Source organism: Thalassophryne amazonica, chromosome 19 (genome assembly GCF_902500255.1).
Source record: "Thalassophryne amazonica chromosome 19, fThaAma1.1, whole genome shotgun sequence".
Lineage (NCBI taxonomy): Eukaryota > Metazoa > Chordata > Actinopteri > Batrachoidiformes > Batrachoididae > Thalassophryne > Thalassophryne amazonica.
This window is the reverse complement of record NC_047121.1, coordinates 51,113,719-51,129,456: the sequence shown is the minus strand read 5'-3', so window position 1 is coordinate 51,129,456 and position 15,738 is coordinate 51,113,719. Positions and strand designations below refer to the sequence as shown.

Sequence of the window (15,738 nt, the reverse complement as noted above, 5' to 3'; positions counted from 1 at the left end):
GAACAAATTGTAATCTATTAGACAAATATGATTCAAACCACCGCAGCACAGTGCATTTAATACCTATGGCATGCTCTAATCTCTGTAATAAAATTTTATGGTCAACAGTATCAAAAGCAGCACTGAGGTCTAACAGAACAAGCACAGAGATGAGTCCACTGTCCGAGGCCATAAGAAGATCATTTGTAACCTTCACTAATGCTGTTTCTGTACTATGATGAATTCTAAAACCTGACTGAAACTCTTCAAATAGACCATTCCTCTGCAGATGATCAGTTAGCTGTTTTACAACTACCCTTTCAAGAATTTTTGAGAGAAAAGGAAGGTTGGAGATTGGCCTATAATTAGCTAAGATAGCTGGGTCAAGTGATGGCTTTTTAAGTAATGGTTTAATTACTGCCACCTTAAAAGCCTGTGGTACATAGCCAACTAACAAAGATAGATTGATCATATTTAAGATCGAAGCATTAAATAATGGTAGGGCTTCCTTGAGCAGCCTGGTAGGAATGGGGTCTAATAAACATGTTGATGGTTTGGATGAAGTAACTAATGAAAATAACTCAGACAGAACAATCGGGGAGAAAGAGTCTAACCAAATACCGGCATCACTGAAAGCAGCCAAAGATAACGATACGTCTTTGGGATGGTTATGAGTAATTTTTTCTCTAATAGTTAAAATTTTGTTAGCAAAGAAAGTCATGAAGTTATTACTAGTTAAAGTTAATGGAATACTCAGCTCAATAGAGCTCTGACTCTTTGTCAGCCTGGCTACAGTGCTGAAAAGAAACCTGGGGTTGTTCTTATTTTCTTCAATTAGTGATGAGTAGAAAGATGTCCTAGCTTTACGGAGGGCTTTTTTTTTATAGAGCAACAGACTCTTTTTCCAGGCTAAGTGAAGATCTTCTAAATTAGTGAGACGCCATTTCCTCTCCAACTTATGGGTTATCTGCTTTAAGCTACGAGTTTGTGAGTTATACCACGGAGTCAGGCACTTCTGATTTAAAGCTCTCTTTTTTAGAGGAGCTACAGCATCCAAAGTTGTCTTCAATGAGGATGTAAAACTATTGACGAGATACTCTATCTCACTTACAGAGTTTAGGCAGCTACTCTGCACTGTGTTGGTATATGGCATTAGAGAACATAAAGAAGGAATCATATCCTTAAACCTAGTTACAGCGCTTTCTGAAAGACTTCTAGTGTAATGAAACTTATTCCCCACTGCTGGGTAGTCCATCAGAGTAAATGTAAATGTTATTAAGAACATCATAGACAATATGTCTGTGATGTTCAGTATGTTTGTCATCATAGACAAACATACATGTCAACCCCTTTGAGGGTCCACCTGTATAACCAAGCAAGAAAATGCATAAAATCAGCACAAAATCCTTATAACCTCCAAATCGCATCAAAATCAGTTTTATTACAGTACACACAACCGCATAGCGGTATCACGTAACTGGGTTTTTGTCCACATATTATGAGTTGCCACAATGACAAAGTCAGGATCATTATCGGTATTTCCTCCACAGTTGAATTTCAAACAATAGAGATCTAGTATTCATGTGTCAAGCTTAATTTTATAGAACTGAATGTGTCAAACTTTAGTTATTTTTTACAGAAACAAGAACTGTGTGTCACTAGTGGAAATACATTAATAAAATCATGAAAAATAAATCAAATATAATGAACATAATAAAACATACCTCAGAACTTCAAGTGTATCGAAAATCGCCTCGCCAGTGCCGATGTTGCAGACGGGCATGTCAATGATCCTCGACTACCATACCATATATTGCAGCCTTTTGTACTGCAATATATCGATACCATTATCGATTCCGCTTATCGATTCCATTTCTTATCGATACCTCTTGTGATTTTTATTTTTATTTTTTTTTTTTTGTGTGTGTGTACTAAAAGTAGGCTTTACAGGTTTTCTATGTCAGCGGGTCAAAGAGCTTTTTTCTTATCGTGCACCCGCTCTATGGAACGGTCTTCCTGGGACCGTGAGGCAGTAAGTCCGTGGACATTTTTAAGTCAAGCCTTAAAGCCTATTTTTTATTCTCTTTCTTATGAATAGTTTTTATTTTTTTATCTGTTTTATTCTTTTACTTCTGTTTTTAATTATGTATTTGAATTTTTAAAATTTTATTTATTTATTTAAATTTTTTATGTTGAATTGTTCTATGTGAGATGCCTTGAGACGGCTTTTGTTGTGATTTGGCGCTTTATAAGTTGATTAAATTGAAATTTAATTGAACAACATTTTATTGAGTCTTAAAGTAAATAAATATGAAATTGGTCATTGGATCCTTAAACTTTTGGCATAATAAACTCTACATGGTGGATCCTTGATCTCTGGACATAAACAGAAATAAACAAAATCTGTAGTTTTTGTCAAAAGCATTTCCTTTCAGACATTTTGGCATGAATGTCTTTCCATATTTCTGAGCTGAGCTCTTACAGCTGGCTGTGCTGCACATGCCGCTGTTTGGAAAGAGGTGTCATTTTATTTAAAGCGGCAATTTTGTGTCAGTGGAATGGAGGACGATTCTCGTTTCTTGACTACAACATGACAAGAGTCCCAGTTAGTGACTTTAATCCACACAAAAGTGACACGATATTTTAATGGCTTTGAGAGGAGTTAAGAAGTGGACTTACCCCTTCTGAAGAGCAGCGAATCAAAGAACCAACGAGCCAGTGGTTCGAAGCATTGCTTCAGTGGCTCACACATTAAAGTGGAGTCGAGCTGCAGAAACAGTTGATTACAGACCCGCTGCAGACCAAACCCTGAATATCCATAAGACTTTATTTGTATATCCGTATGACTCTGAAACTCAAAAAAGTCTGTATAATTTACGGACAATCCGTATAGGTTGACATGTATGAAATTTACTTCATGTTAAAATTGCATTATAAATGACCTTCTGTGATAAATCACTCAATTACAGTTAATTTTTTTTGCTGGAAAAGTGTTCATTTTAGGGGATTCCATTCTGTGTTTTGTTGTTACCCATAATGCATCATGTCACAAAAGTGCATCTGTTGAGATATCCCATTCTCCCTTGCGTGCCAGAGATGCGCTGCAATCACACAACATGGAGAAACCACATGACAGCAATTGCAAACATACGACCAAAATCTAAATTGTTATATGCCTTTTATAATTATAACATCTATAAAAGACTGCTGCATGAGACCCTCAACACTTGCTAAAACAAATATTCCGTGTCTGCTACCTTCAACCTGTGTGGAACTTCATGAATGCAAAGCAAATTTAAGACATCTTATATGTTACTCTGGAACAAACAGTTCTGTAATGGAGAATAAGCAGGACGTTAAAGAGCAAACTTCACTTTGTCCCAGAACAATATGAACTGGAAGTGATCGCGGCTCCCATTGAAAATAACGGAGAAACAACCTGAGCTTCTCACATGTTTACATAAAGTAAACACAATAACAATGTCTATAAACCCAGAGAATATGTTCGTAAGAGGTTTGGATGCAGTATACAAAGAGTTTTATGTTGCGTTGTTAATGCTGTTGTCCGTGTGCAGCAGTTAAACTGCAGCCTGATCAGAGCGTCTCAGTGCATTTCTCAATGTTACTGACATCTCTCTTGTCAGACACATCTGAGATTTTCCACAGGGTGAATGTATGCACAGTCTTTGGAGGAATCCGGGTGTGGCGCTGTGCGGTTTACTCAGTTATGAGTGTTGAAGCAAAAATGCTGCATGTTCCTGAAAGATCTGAAATATTAGCAATGAAAATGTGACTTGGATTGGATATAGATTTTTTCTCCCCCACTTTCAAAAGAAAGTGAATCAAAATAAAATGCCACAAAAAATAAATCTCCAAAACCCGTCTTTAGTTGCAACAAATAAGAAAAATACTATCTGCTTCTGGAATATGGGTGTTTAGTCTTTGCAGAAAGTATTTAAATTTCTTACCGCTTATTTATCACCATTCACAAAGCTGGATTGTATTTTTAAAAATTGAAATTCAGAAGCGCGTGTTTGTTCTGTTTAAATAGACACTTGATAGTCTGAAGCAGCTCTTGTTTTTTTTATTTATTTTGTATGTGTTATTTTATGGTAAGGAAGGAAACAATCAGTGTTATTCAGTGGAGCTTTACAGTTTCTGAAATAATTTGATCAACTCCCAACTTCCACGTGAATGTTTGAAATCGGTAAGAAGTAGAACGCAAACCTCCGCCAACACGAGTTTCCATTTCCACAAAATTTTACCTTGGAAAAAAAATTCCATGTTAGAAGAGACTTTTCACAAGATAAATTAGATGTGATCAAATGTCAGGAGGAAGTATTTAGTTCACGCACTTCAAGTGTTGTCAGGTTTTTTCCTTTCAACATTTTTAGTTTCTGAATTCTTTTTCAGATCATTTTCACGGAACGTTGGTTTTCTCTGCTGTGTGCAGTTTGTCGTTGCTTTTTGTCACTTGGTTTCTGACTGATAACGGAAGACAAACAGGCATAAAACTGGAACCTCCATCCAGTGTTGGTGGTGTAGATAAATCCAGAACAGAACAATGAGAGTGACTGAGGCACTTTTAATGCAGAGTTTTTGTTAAAATAGGAATAAATAATAAAGCTGGCAGAGGTAATTAGTATTCCTGTTTGCATCCTGTCTTTTGTGTGTGTGTGTGTGTGTGTGTGTGTCCGTTAACTCTGTTATTGAAAACACTGCCGGTCTTTGTGCCAGGGTTAGGTCGCTGTCTTCTCTGGACAATGGAAGGAAGATATAGAGACTTGTTTACTGCAGACAAGGAAAGAAAGACTGAGTTTTGATCCCACCCTGAATTTCCTTCCTGTTTCAAGTCTCTCGCTCAGAAATATGCACATGAGGGTCATCTCCCAAGAATGGTTGATGATGAGCTGGCATTCCAGCCATTGTAAAAGCTTGCATAAGTCTGAGTGTCTGGGTTTGTAATTGTCCTGGATGGAGACTGAGATCCAGGCTGTCAATGACTTCCTGTAATCCCCTGTATCAGTTTAGCGGTCAAAGTGTCGAACCTGCAGAGAGACTCACTTATCTTGGCAGTTGTGTTCTCGGGCTTTGAGATTGAGACATGCCTGTAAAGAGCTTGTGGACTCATGAAGTCCTTGGATAGAGGTGTTTGCAGATGGCAGTAGCTGTGCAGGAGAATGGAGGCTCAAGTCTTAAGGGTCTTGGTCCTTCCTGTCTTACTGGTTGGTTGTGAGATTTACATGCTGACTAGTGAACTAAGGTGATGACTTTCTGTTTTTGGTACAGGGTCTTTTGTTGGGATCCTTGGGTACCACTGGAATGACTTGGTGTGAAATGAACAGTTACGGAGGGAGACTCAGATGAGGAGTTTCACTGGTGTTGTAAGGGAACATGAGGTATGACACTCTGTCCATGTGGTGTATGTTGTCGGTATGAACCAGTTCACTGGTGCCTCAGTGTTGAGGACCCCGGCAGCTGGAGGAGGATACGATATGATCCAATATGATACACTTTATTGTCCCCAAGGGGAAATTTGTTTTGGTCTCCAAATGCTCTGTAAACATTTCTGTCTCAAAAATCAACAAATACAAAAACAAACAGCACACTGCAAGCATGCCTATGGAAAATTGATCAGTATATTGCATGCCACCCATAATACAATATACACTTAAAACAGCATAATGTACCAGATTAAAACAGGTAATAAGTTAACATACTCACGTGTATGTATATGTGTATGAAAATTAAATGAAATTGCTGATCCAAACAACCAATGATTTACAAAGGAAAATACTAAAAATCATCAGGGGGGCCCAAACTTTTGCATAAAATTGTACATACACATATCTGTGCACAAAGCCCTTAATGCTGCTCCCGAACAAGTTCTGTAGTATTCAGGAGTCTAACTGAGGTTGGAACAAAAGAGTTCTTGTAGGTGTTCAGTTTGCACTAGGGGACTCTGTATCATCTCCTAGATGGTAAAAGTTCAGACTCCTGAAGGTGTGGGTCGGATCACAGAGTATTTTCTGTGCTTGCCTATAGGCAGACTGCTCATAGTTGGGCTGAAGGGGAAGGGTTCCAGTCCTCCCCATAACCTTCATGGCAGTCTACACCAGATGAGAAAGCTTTGATTTTAACTGAACTGATAAGTTTCCATCCCATGCTGCCATCCCGTATCTAATGATGCTCTCCAACACCGCCCGATAAAATAAAAACATGACTTCCTGGTCAACACCAAACACCCTGAGCCGAGTTAAAAAATACAGTCTTTGCTGTAAACGTGCACACAAATTATCAATATGGATTTCCCAACTAAGTGAAAACCTACATATCTATAAGAGCTTACCTAACGGATTTTTTGTCATGAACTAGAACTGGAGTCTGGTCCCTGACAGACTGAGGATCTAGAACCATCTCCTGCGTTTTATTTACATTTATAACCAGGTGATTGGCATCACATCACTGAACAAAATGCTCAACCTTAGAAAAATAAGTTGAGGGATCTTTGTCCTTGTGCAAAAGGCTGAGGATGGGCGTGTCATCAGAAAACTTAAAAATGAGGCTACCGGGGAGACGACTGCTGCATTCATTTGTATATACATTAAATAAGACATGGGATCTCGCACAACCCTGAGGTACTCCTGTGCTGATAGATTTGGAGTCTGAGGACAAGGGCACACGATTTGTGGGTGCATTGTGGTGGCATTCGAGAAGTCAGGATGGATCATTTGCCTGCCCTGGGGGGATGCCATCCATGACCCAACATGTTTTCGCAGTTTGGTGGCTGCAGTAATCTGGGGAACCAACACACCTGACCAAAGTTTGACGTTGCATGTGGAGGCTGTAGCCGTGATACAATGTCATCTCTGCTAGTCTCATATTTGCATGTGGAAACAAAATTTGTGTTGTCTGTAGCTAAATGGAGGTGATGGTCTAGTAGTTAAGGTGTTGGGCTTGAGACCAGAAGATCCTTGGTTCAAATCCCCGCCTGACTGGAAAATCACCAAGGGCCCTTGGGCAAGGTCTTTAGTCCGCTATTGCTCCCGGTGTGTAGTGAGCACCTTGTATGGCAGCACCCTGACATCGGGGTGAATGTGAGACATAACTGTAAAGCGCTTTGAGCGTCTGATGCAGATGGAAAAGCGCTATATAAATGCAGTCCATTTACCATTTAAATGTAGAAGACTAACAACTCACTCGGGAAAATGATGGCACGATAAATGTAGAAACTGCTGCTTGAAAAGAAAATGATGTTGAAACCACAAGCTGGAAAGTGGCAATACAGAAAAATAAATAAAAAACCTTGCTTTGTAATTGTGCCAAGCCGAACAAAATGAGTCAAAATCTACAGAAAGACAATAGAAAGAGACAAAACTAGTGATTTAGATCCCAGGAACATTGACAGAAAAGGAGGCATCAGTTAGCCGCGGGACTGGACATTGTGAGTAGGGCTGCAGCTATCGAATATTTTTGGAATCGACTATTCTATCGACTATTTTATTGATTGAGTAATTGGATAAAAAGTACTTTTGTGTTTTTAAACAGTGTCAGTAGTGGCAGGGCTCTCCCTAAGCAATGGCACAATGTCGCTTTGCCATCATGCAGATTTTTAAGTTTAGGGTGTTCCCTCTCTCTCTGTTTTCCCGGGTAATTATTTATTTTTTCACATTGTTAAGACTTTTGGAACTTTGCCGAACCATAAGCCCAGGCGGTCTGTGAAATCTTCAGTCTGCGGACAGGACATCCTCATTTTCTCTCTCTCTTATTGCACATTTCATTTGCACTTGTTATTACTGTGTTTTATTCTGTGTTCAGTGTATATTTATACATGCCGTACAACCAAAGTCAAATTCCTTGTTTTCTGTGGATAGTTGGCAAATAACAGAGCGTTTGAAAAACAGCTGTGGAGTGCAGTGTTTCCACAAAAGCTGCACTGATAAATCAACTGTACAGCCTGTTGATTAAAAAATCTGAATAAAGCCTCGTCAGTTTTTTTTAATTTTATTTAAGTCATTTACTTGGTCATTTGTTTACAGTTTTTATGAAGCATTCTGTGTTGCCAAAAAAAGCGAAAATTAAAAAGTGAAACACTCAGTGTGAGTCTGAGCAAAGCACAGTTGAAAGAGTGGACTTTTGCTGAGGATCTTTCATAGTGTTTGTCAGTGTAGCCGAGGACGGAGCTGTAGCTGTGTGAGTGGCTCCCCTCACACCGGACAGAGAGAGACAGCCGCCGGGCGAATAGTCCCTCCCCACGTAGAGCGGACCATGTGTTTTTTAAAAATAGACAAACACACTGCTTCACTTTAAATGTGCAGTAGATCTATTTCAGATGATCAGTGTGGACCGTCTTTCTCTTAAAAGGCTATTTTTTACTCGTGTGTCGCATTGGAAAGGTGTAGCTATCATTGCTAATTTGATTAGCTGTTATGCTCTAGTCTTCCTATGTTTTTTTTTTTTTTTTCCTGGGGACGTTGTAGCACCACACACAGGCGTGGCATATGTAGTGCAATGTTAAACAAAGCTTCGAGGCACAGAATTTGCCTCAATCATTTTTTGTAACTGAATTGTTTGTTACTTGACTATTCATTTCATCCCTAGTTTGCAAATATCCATTAGTGGAGCTGTTAAGACTCAATTTACAAATTTCTTAATGATTCTTAAACTGGAACTGGTTTTCGATACCCAACCCTACTTATTAGTGACTGAGAAACTGTAGCATTTTGAAACACTAGATCAATGTGAAGCAATTGTGTCGAAATGGTTCAGTGTTTAGAAGCATTTGATACAGTTAAATGTGGTGACATCTGCTGGCCAATTTTGAACATAGCACTTGCATGGAGCAATGAAACAGTCATGCACTGTTATGTTTGTTAAATAATAAAGGTTCTGTATGTATCTTTAAATTTTTGGATAGATTTTCATTTAAAGACATTAATAATATACTTGTTATAATGTGATTGTGACATCATAAAATACTGTCTGTAATAGATGCACTCTCTGCACGAGGGGCGGGGCCCTCAGAAGACAGCTGTCAAAATGCCACGCCCAGCAGACCAGGAGCAATCATGGGAACATAAAACATACCGAACTAAGGAAGAACAAAAATGAAACCCAAAACCCAGGGCAACCATAAGCCGGGTCACGAGGGGGGAACAGACAGGTGCTGTGCACGGTTGAGCGGAAACCATGGCAACCATACGTGACAAGGAAGGATGGAGTCTCATCACACTCACAGACATGCAATCTCTCTCACACACAGACTCCGAAGGAACAGACCCACACATGCACACACAGGATACGGGAGTGGGGAGGCAGAGTGGGCTCCACCGCACGCACATATCACACACATTCTCTCACACACGCACCTACAGACAACAGGAGGGTAAAGCACGGCAGGAAGGCCACGGGGATGGAAAATCACATGCAAAGAACTCCAAAAACAACCGAACTGAAGCCCAACACGTTCTGTCCTCTTTGCACTGACTCCCCATTCAGTTCAGACTGCAGTTTAAAATATTATGTTGCACAGTGCTGAGAAATCATTCTGATGTATAGTTGTATGTGTGTCAATTTAAAATAACAAAAAAAAAAAAATAGTAGTGACTTTTAGAGCTCTGCACAGTCAGATGCCTCTACAGTACATCCAGAAAGTATTCACAATGCTTCACTCTTTCCACATTTTGTTATGTTACAGCCTTATTCCAAAATGGAGTAAATTTATTCTCCCCCCCATCAAAATTCGACTCACAACACCCCATAATGACAACATGAAAAGGGTTTTTTTTTTTTTTCATTTTTTCAACTTCATAAAAAAACTAAGAAATCACATGTACATACAGTGGCTTGCAAAAGTATTCAGCCCCTTGGTATTTCACACATTTTAATTTGTTTATGGCATTTCAAATACAAAAAGTAAATCAGGCTTCTCAATATAAAAAAAATCTAAAATTATCTTTCTTTAACCCAAACTAAAAGCAAATCTCTACAGTTTGATATAAATTAATTAAAAATATAAAAGCAAAGATGATGTGTTGCATAAGTAATCAGCCTCTTTGATATAAGTCCTGTAAATAATCAGTTTTATTGCCAGTTTTCCTCAGACAAGTCAGGGGATGGATACATGAACATTTTCAAGTCACTGAATATGTCTTGAACTTTATTTATTAAAAAGAAGACCTGAAAGTTCAGCTGCAATTTGCCAGAAGAGCCTAGATTTGATGTTTTGGTGAAAGAAAACCATCCTGTCAGCTGAAGGAATTTATTCTTCCTCTCCATAGTATCTAGTAGTAACTGGGGTTCTGTCACCTCTAATTCAGGATTTATAAGCCTTATAAATAGGGATGGGTATTGATAAGATTTTATCGCTATCGATTCCGCTTTTCCATCCGATTCTTTATCGATTTCCTTATCAATACCTGGTGAATTTTCTGTGTGCTAATCAATCAATCAATTTTATTTATATAGCGCCAAATCACAACAGTTGCCCCAAGGCGCTTTATATTGTAAGGCAAGGCCATACAATAATTATGTAAAAACCCCAACGGTCAAAACGACCCCCTGTGAGCAAGCACTTGGCGACAGTGGGAAGGAAAAACTCCCTTTTAACAGGAAGAAACCTCCAGCAGAACCAGGCTCAGGGAGGGGCAGTCTTCTGCTGGGACTGGTTGGGGCTGAGTGAGAGAACCAGGAAAAAGACATGCTGTGGAGGGGAGCAGAGATCAATCACTAATGATTAAATGCAGAGTGGTGCATACAGAGCAAAAAGAGAAAGAAACACTCAGTGCATCATGGGAACCCGCCAGCAGTCTAAGTCTATAGCAGCATAACTAAGGGATGGTTCAGGGAACTTTTAGGACAACCTGATAATAATGAATTACAATAGTCCAGCCTAGAGGAAATAAATGCATGAATTACTTTTTCAGCATCACTCTGAGACAAGACCTTTCTAATTTTAGAGATATTGCGTAAATGCAAAAAAGCAGTCCTACATATTTGTTTAATATGCGCTTTGAATGACATATCCTGATCAAAAATGACTCCAAGATTTCTCACAGTATTACTAGAGGTCAGGGTAATGCCATCCAGAGTAAGGATCTGGTTAGACACCATGTTTCTAAGATTTGTGGGGCCAAGTACAATAACTTCAGTTTTATCTGAGTTTAAAAGCAGGAAATTAGAGGTCAACCATGTCTTTATGTCTGTAAGACAATCCTGCAGTTTAGCTAATTGGTGTGTGTCCTCTGGGTTCATGGATAGATAAAGCTGGGTATCATCTGTGTAACAATGAAAATTTAAGCAATGCCGTCTAATAATACTGCCTAAGGGAAGCATGTATAAAGTGAATAAAATTGGTCCTAGCACAGAACCTTGTGGAACTCCATAATTAATAATAATAATAATCTATTAGATAAATATGATTCAAACCACCGCAGTGCAGTGCCTTTAATACCTATGGCATGCTCTAATCTCTGTAATAAAATTTTATGGTCAACAGTATCAAAGCAGCACTGAGGTCTAACAGAACAAGCACAGAGATGAGTCCACTCCTAAGAGTAGGCTTCACAAGTTTTCTGCCAACATCATTTTATTTATGAAATTGGTCACTGGATCCTTGATCTCTGGACAGAAACAGAAATAAACAAAATCTGTAGTTTTTGTCAAAAGCATTTCCTTTCAGATATTAATGGCACAAATGTAACTCCATAGAGTCTGAGCTGAGCTCTTCAGCCGGCTGCACATCAGGATGTAATTCATAAGAAATGGAGGACGTCTCATTTTGGGAGAAAAAACAGTTTAGGTCGGTTGTAGTTTGTCTGTGGGTGTCATTTGATTTAAAAAGACTGTTCGCTTTGAAGTGACTTACCATTGACATGTTTAAATGGCTTTGAGAGAGTTAAGGAAGGAATTGCAGGCCTTCCATTTCTGAAAAAAAAAAGTGAAGCAGAGAACCAATGAAGCAGTGAGTCGAAGTGCTGCTTTGTTGGTTCAAGCTTCAATCAGATCCACTCTGCAGCGGGTCCGCAATCAACGTAGAGAAGTGAACATTTTGCCAATAAACACCCTCAAAAATAACGGGCGCTCCGGCGTAATGTCAACTGAAGGACTGATAAGGAAATTGTTAAATAAAAAGGCTATTAATGTCAGTGGATCGAGCCATTTCTTAATGATTCTTAAAGAGGAACCTGTTTTTGATACCCAACCCTACTTATAAAGTATCTCTCATCTGGGACAAAAATTGTCCCTTCTCTCCCTAAACCTCAAAGGTTAATGAGATCATCCTCGAGTGGAAGGCAGCTCGCCTGGAAAAACTGGTCGAAATCTACCAGGTTATTGAGATATTAGTGCAGACAAACAAATAGCCGTCCATCTTCCGGTGGTGGGTTTAATGACTCGAGGACCACAGGCCAGGGTCTGTTCAATGGGAGAACAAAAAAAAAATCCACATTCAGGACTGAAATTCTCTGACTGACTTACACTAATAATTAAAAAGAATAAATTCCGCCAGCTGACAGGACGAGTTCAGCGTAATCTCCTTGTTCACTCATTAAACCGTTTCTTGGTATTTCATGCATTTTACTTTGTTTATGGCATTTCAGATACAAAAAGTAAATCAGGCTTCTCAATATAAAAATTTCTAAAATTATCTTCCTTAGACTCAAACTGAAAACAAAGCTCTACAACTTGATATAAATTAATTAAAATATAAAAGCCAAGGTGATAGGCTGCATAAGTAATCAGCCCCTTTGGTATAATACCTGTAAATAATCAGTTTTATTGCCAGTTTTCCTCAGACAAGTCAGGGGATGGATACATGAACATTTCTAAGTCACTGAATATGTCATATGTTATGAAGAAATACAAACAGTATGGCACTCTATGGCAAATCTGTGTGGAGTAGACAGTTCACAAAAACTGGAGGAGTGAGGAAAGCCACCAAGCCACCCAGACAACCCAGAAGAAGTTACAGGCGTCGGTGGCTATGATTGGAGAAATTGTGCACAGTGCAAGCTTTGCATTTTGTATCCCCAGTTACACAGCTTCATGATGAAGTGTAGCAGAGGAGGAGTTTATTAAAAAGAAGACCTGAAAGTTCAGCTGCAATTTTCCAGAAGGAACATCTATTTTTGTCAGATTTAGTATTTGAGTTTTTGATTTAACCGTTAACTTGCCAAACCGGCTGGTAATACCGTACCTTAACACAGACTCAATGGTTGCTCTGTAGACAGTCAACATAATATTCTCTGTCTTGAATATAAATCTCGTCTTGTCTTTGTCTTGTCAATTTACCCCATTTTGTCTAAAATTCACAGTTCAGTCCAGATCATCGCCTCTCTGTGGTGGTCATAATTATCACTGGTTATAGTGGCTGCAATTGTTGCATTATTTAGATTTATGTAACCAAATTTAAATTCAGTATATCGAGAAAAAGAACAGATTTTTTTCTTTAAATCTATTGTAATATGAGACTGCAATCGGAAACCTCGATGTGTTTTCTTTCCCCCGACTCCATCCTGCTGTTCTGCAGTAAAATGGACCTTCTCCAATACACTGAATGAACTCATGAAATCTGTTGTGATGAAACTGACTGAGACAGGGTGAAAGCTGGTCTGGAATCTTTCCCGTCACACGCTTCTATCTCCATGACAAATGCCCAAAATAGCCAGAGCCCCTCTGTTCAGCACCAGAGGCATTTTAGGAACTACAGGTCTGCTTGTGGTTGAAGTTCATACTGAGGAAAGACTTTTCTGGTTTGGTGGACCATCCTGTACATTGCACGCCTCCCCCATATTTTGTTTTGTTTACCTCATTAGTGCAGCAGTTTTGCTGTTCTATTAGTGAAATACAGCAAGGGGATATCAGGGTCAAAGGTCAGAACAAGAACAACTACTGTCACTGGTTAAAACTTGTATCTTGTAGATAATCTGATATTTTCCTGAGCTACAATATGGCAAAAAGCACATAGAATGTTTTTATTATGAAATGTGGGGGTGGAGGGGAGGGAGATTCATGCGATCATGTCCTTCCATCTGTTTTCAGTTGTTAGTATGATACCTCAAGAACCAGTTGACCAGTTTCTTTCAAACTTAGCATAAGGTGTACTTGGGTGACACCCCCCCAACACTTTGGCTGAATCTCAATTCTACCCCTCTGCCCTTCCCCTTACCCCTTCTCCTCTGTTTTGCGCAGGCACGAGAGACAGAGGGGTGTCTCAGTTCTCTTTTTGAGCAAGGTGGAGGGCTTCAAACCCCTCTAAACAGAGTGAATCTGGATACACACTCCGTTTAGAGGGGTAGGAGGAGCTTACCGCTGTCTCCAAAGAAATAAACATGGCGCCGAAAGAGCCGCACAAATGAAGCAGCTTTCATTACAAATTACGCTGTTTGGAAAGTTATAACGTGCCAAAAAACTTTACAGACAGTTGTCTATGACAGCAACGTGTATGCTGCTGGATGCATGTTGCGTATATTGTCGTCCTGAAGAATATCATAACTTCGCTCATGTGCTGAGGCATTATAATGCACATACAGTAGTGTTCAGAATAATAGTAGTGCTATGTGACTAAAAAGATTAATCCAGGTTTTGAGTATATTTCTTATTGTTACATGGGAAACAAGGTACCAGTAGATGCAGTAGATTCTCACAAATCCAACAAGACCAAGCATTCATGATATGCACACTCTTAAGGCTATGAAATTGGGCTATTAGTAAAAAAAAAAAAAAAAAAAGTAGAAAAGGGGGTGTTCACAATAATAGCAGTGTGGCATTCACTCAGTGAGTTTGTCAGTTTTGTGGAACAAACAGGTGTGAATCAGGTGTCCCCTATTTCAGGATGAAGCCAGCACCTGTTGAACATGCTTTTCTCTTTGAAAGCCTGAGGACAATGGGACATTCAAGACATTGTTCAGAAGAACAGCGTAGTTTGATTAAAAAGTTGATTAGAGAGGGGAAAACTTATACGCAGGTGCAAAATATTATAGGCTGTTCATCTACAATGATCTCCAATGCTTTAAAATGGACAAAAAAACCAGAGACGCGTGGAAGAAAATGGAAAACAACCATCAAAATGGATAGAAGAATAACCAGAATGGCAAAGGCTCACCCATTGATCATCCTGGAGCTGATCAAACACAGTCTGGAGTTACTTACCTGTAAGTGCTGTGACAGAAGACGCCTGTGTGAAGCTAATTTATTTGCAAGAATCCCCCACAAAGTCCCTCTGTTAAATAAGATGTGCAGAAGAGGTTACAATTTGCCAAAGAACACATCAACTGGCCTAAAGAGAAATGGAGGAATATTTTGTGGACTGATGAGAGTAAAATTGTTCTTTTTGTGTCCAAGGGTCGCAGACAGTTTGTGAGACGACCCCCAAACTCTGAATTCAAGCCACAGTTCACAGTGAAGACAGTGAAGCATGGTGGTGCAAGCATCATGATATGGGCATGTTTCTCCTACTATGGTGTTGGGCCTATATATCGCATACCAGGTATCATGGATCAGTTTGGATATGTCAAAATATTTGAAGCGGTCATGTTGCCTTATGCTGAAGAGGACATGCCCTTGAAATGGGTGTTTCAACAAGACAATGACCCCAAGCACACTAGTAAACCAGCAAAATCTTGGTTCCAAACCAACAAAATTAATGCCTCGCAGATGTGAAGAAATCATGAAAAACTGTGGTTATACAACTAAACACTAGTTTAGTGATTCACAGGATTGCTAAAAAAGCAGTTTGAACATAATAGTTTTGAGTTTGTA

At 39.2% G+C, this 15,738-nt stretch overlaps 1 protein-coding gene and 1 long non-coding RNA gene across 4 annotated transcripts in view; one reads left to right on the top strand and one right to left on the bottom strand.

The window, feature by feature from the left end:
• The window catches only part of LOC117531699, a 32,564-nt gene extending 26,005 nt beyond the window's left edge, over nt 1–6,559 (bottom strand). Inside the window, exons 1-2 of the long non-coding RNA XR_004566704.1 lie at nt 6,549–6,559; nt 635–636 (exon numbers count right to left, since the gene is read on the bottom strand). This is a non-coding gene — a long non-coding RNA (uncharacterized LOC117531699). The remainder of the gene's footprint in view (nt 1–634; nt 637–6,548) is intronic.
• Nucleotides 1–15,738, top strand: part of LOC117531694 (apoptosis-stimulating of p53 protein 1-like) — a 196,264-nt gene that overhangs the window by 1,964 nt on the left and 178,562 nt on the right. The gene's annotated exons all lie outside the window — the stretch shown is intronic.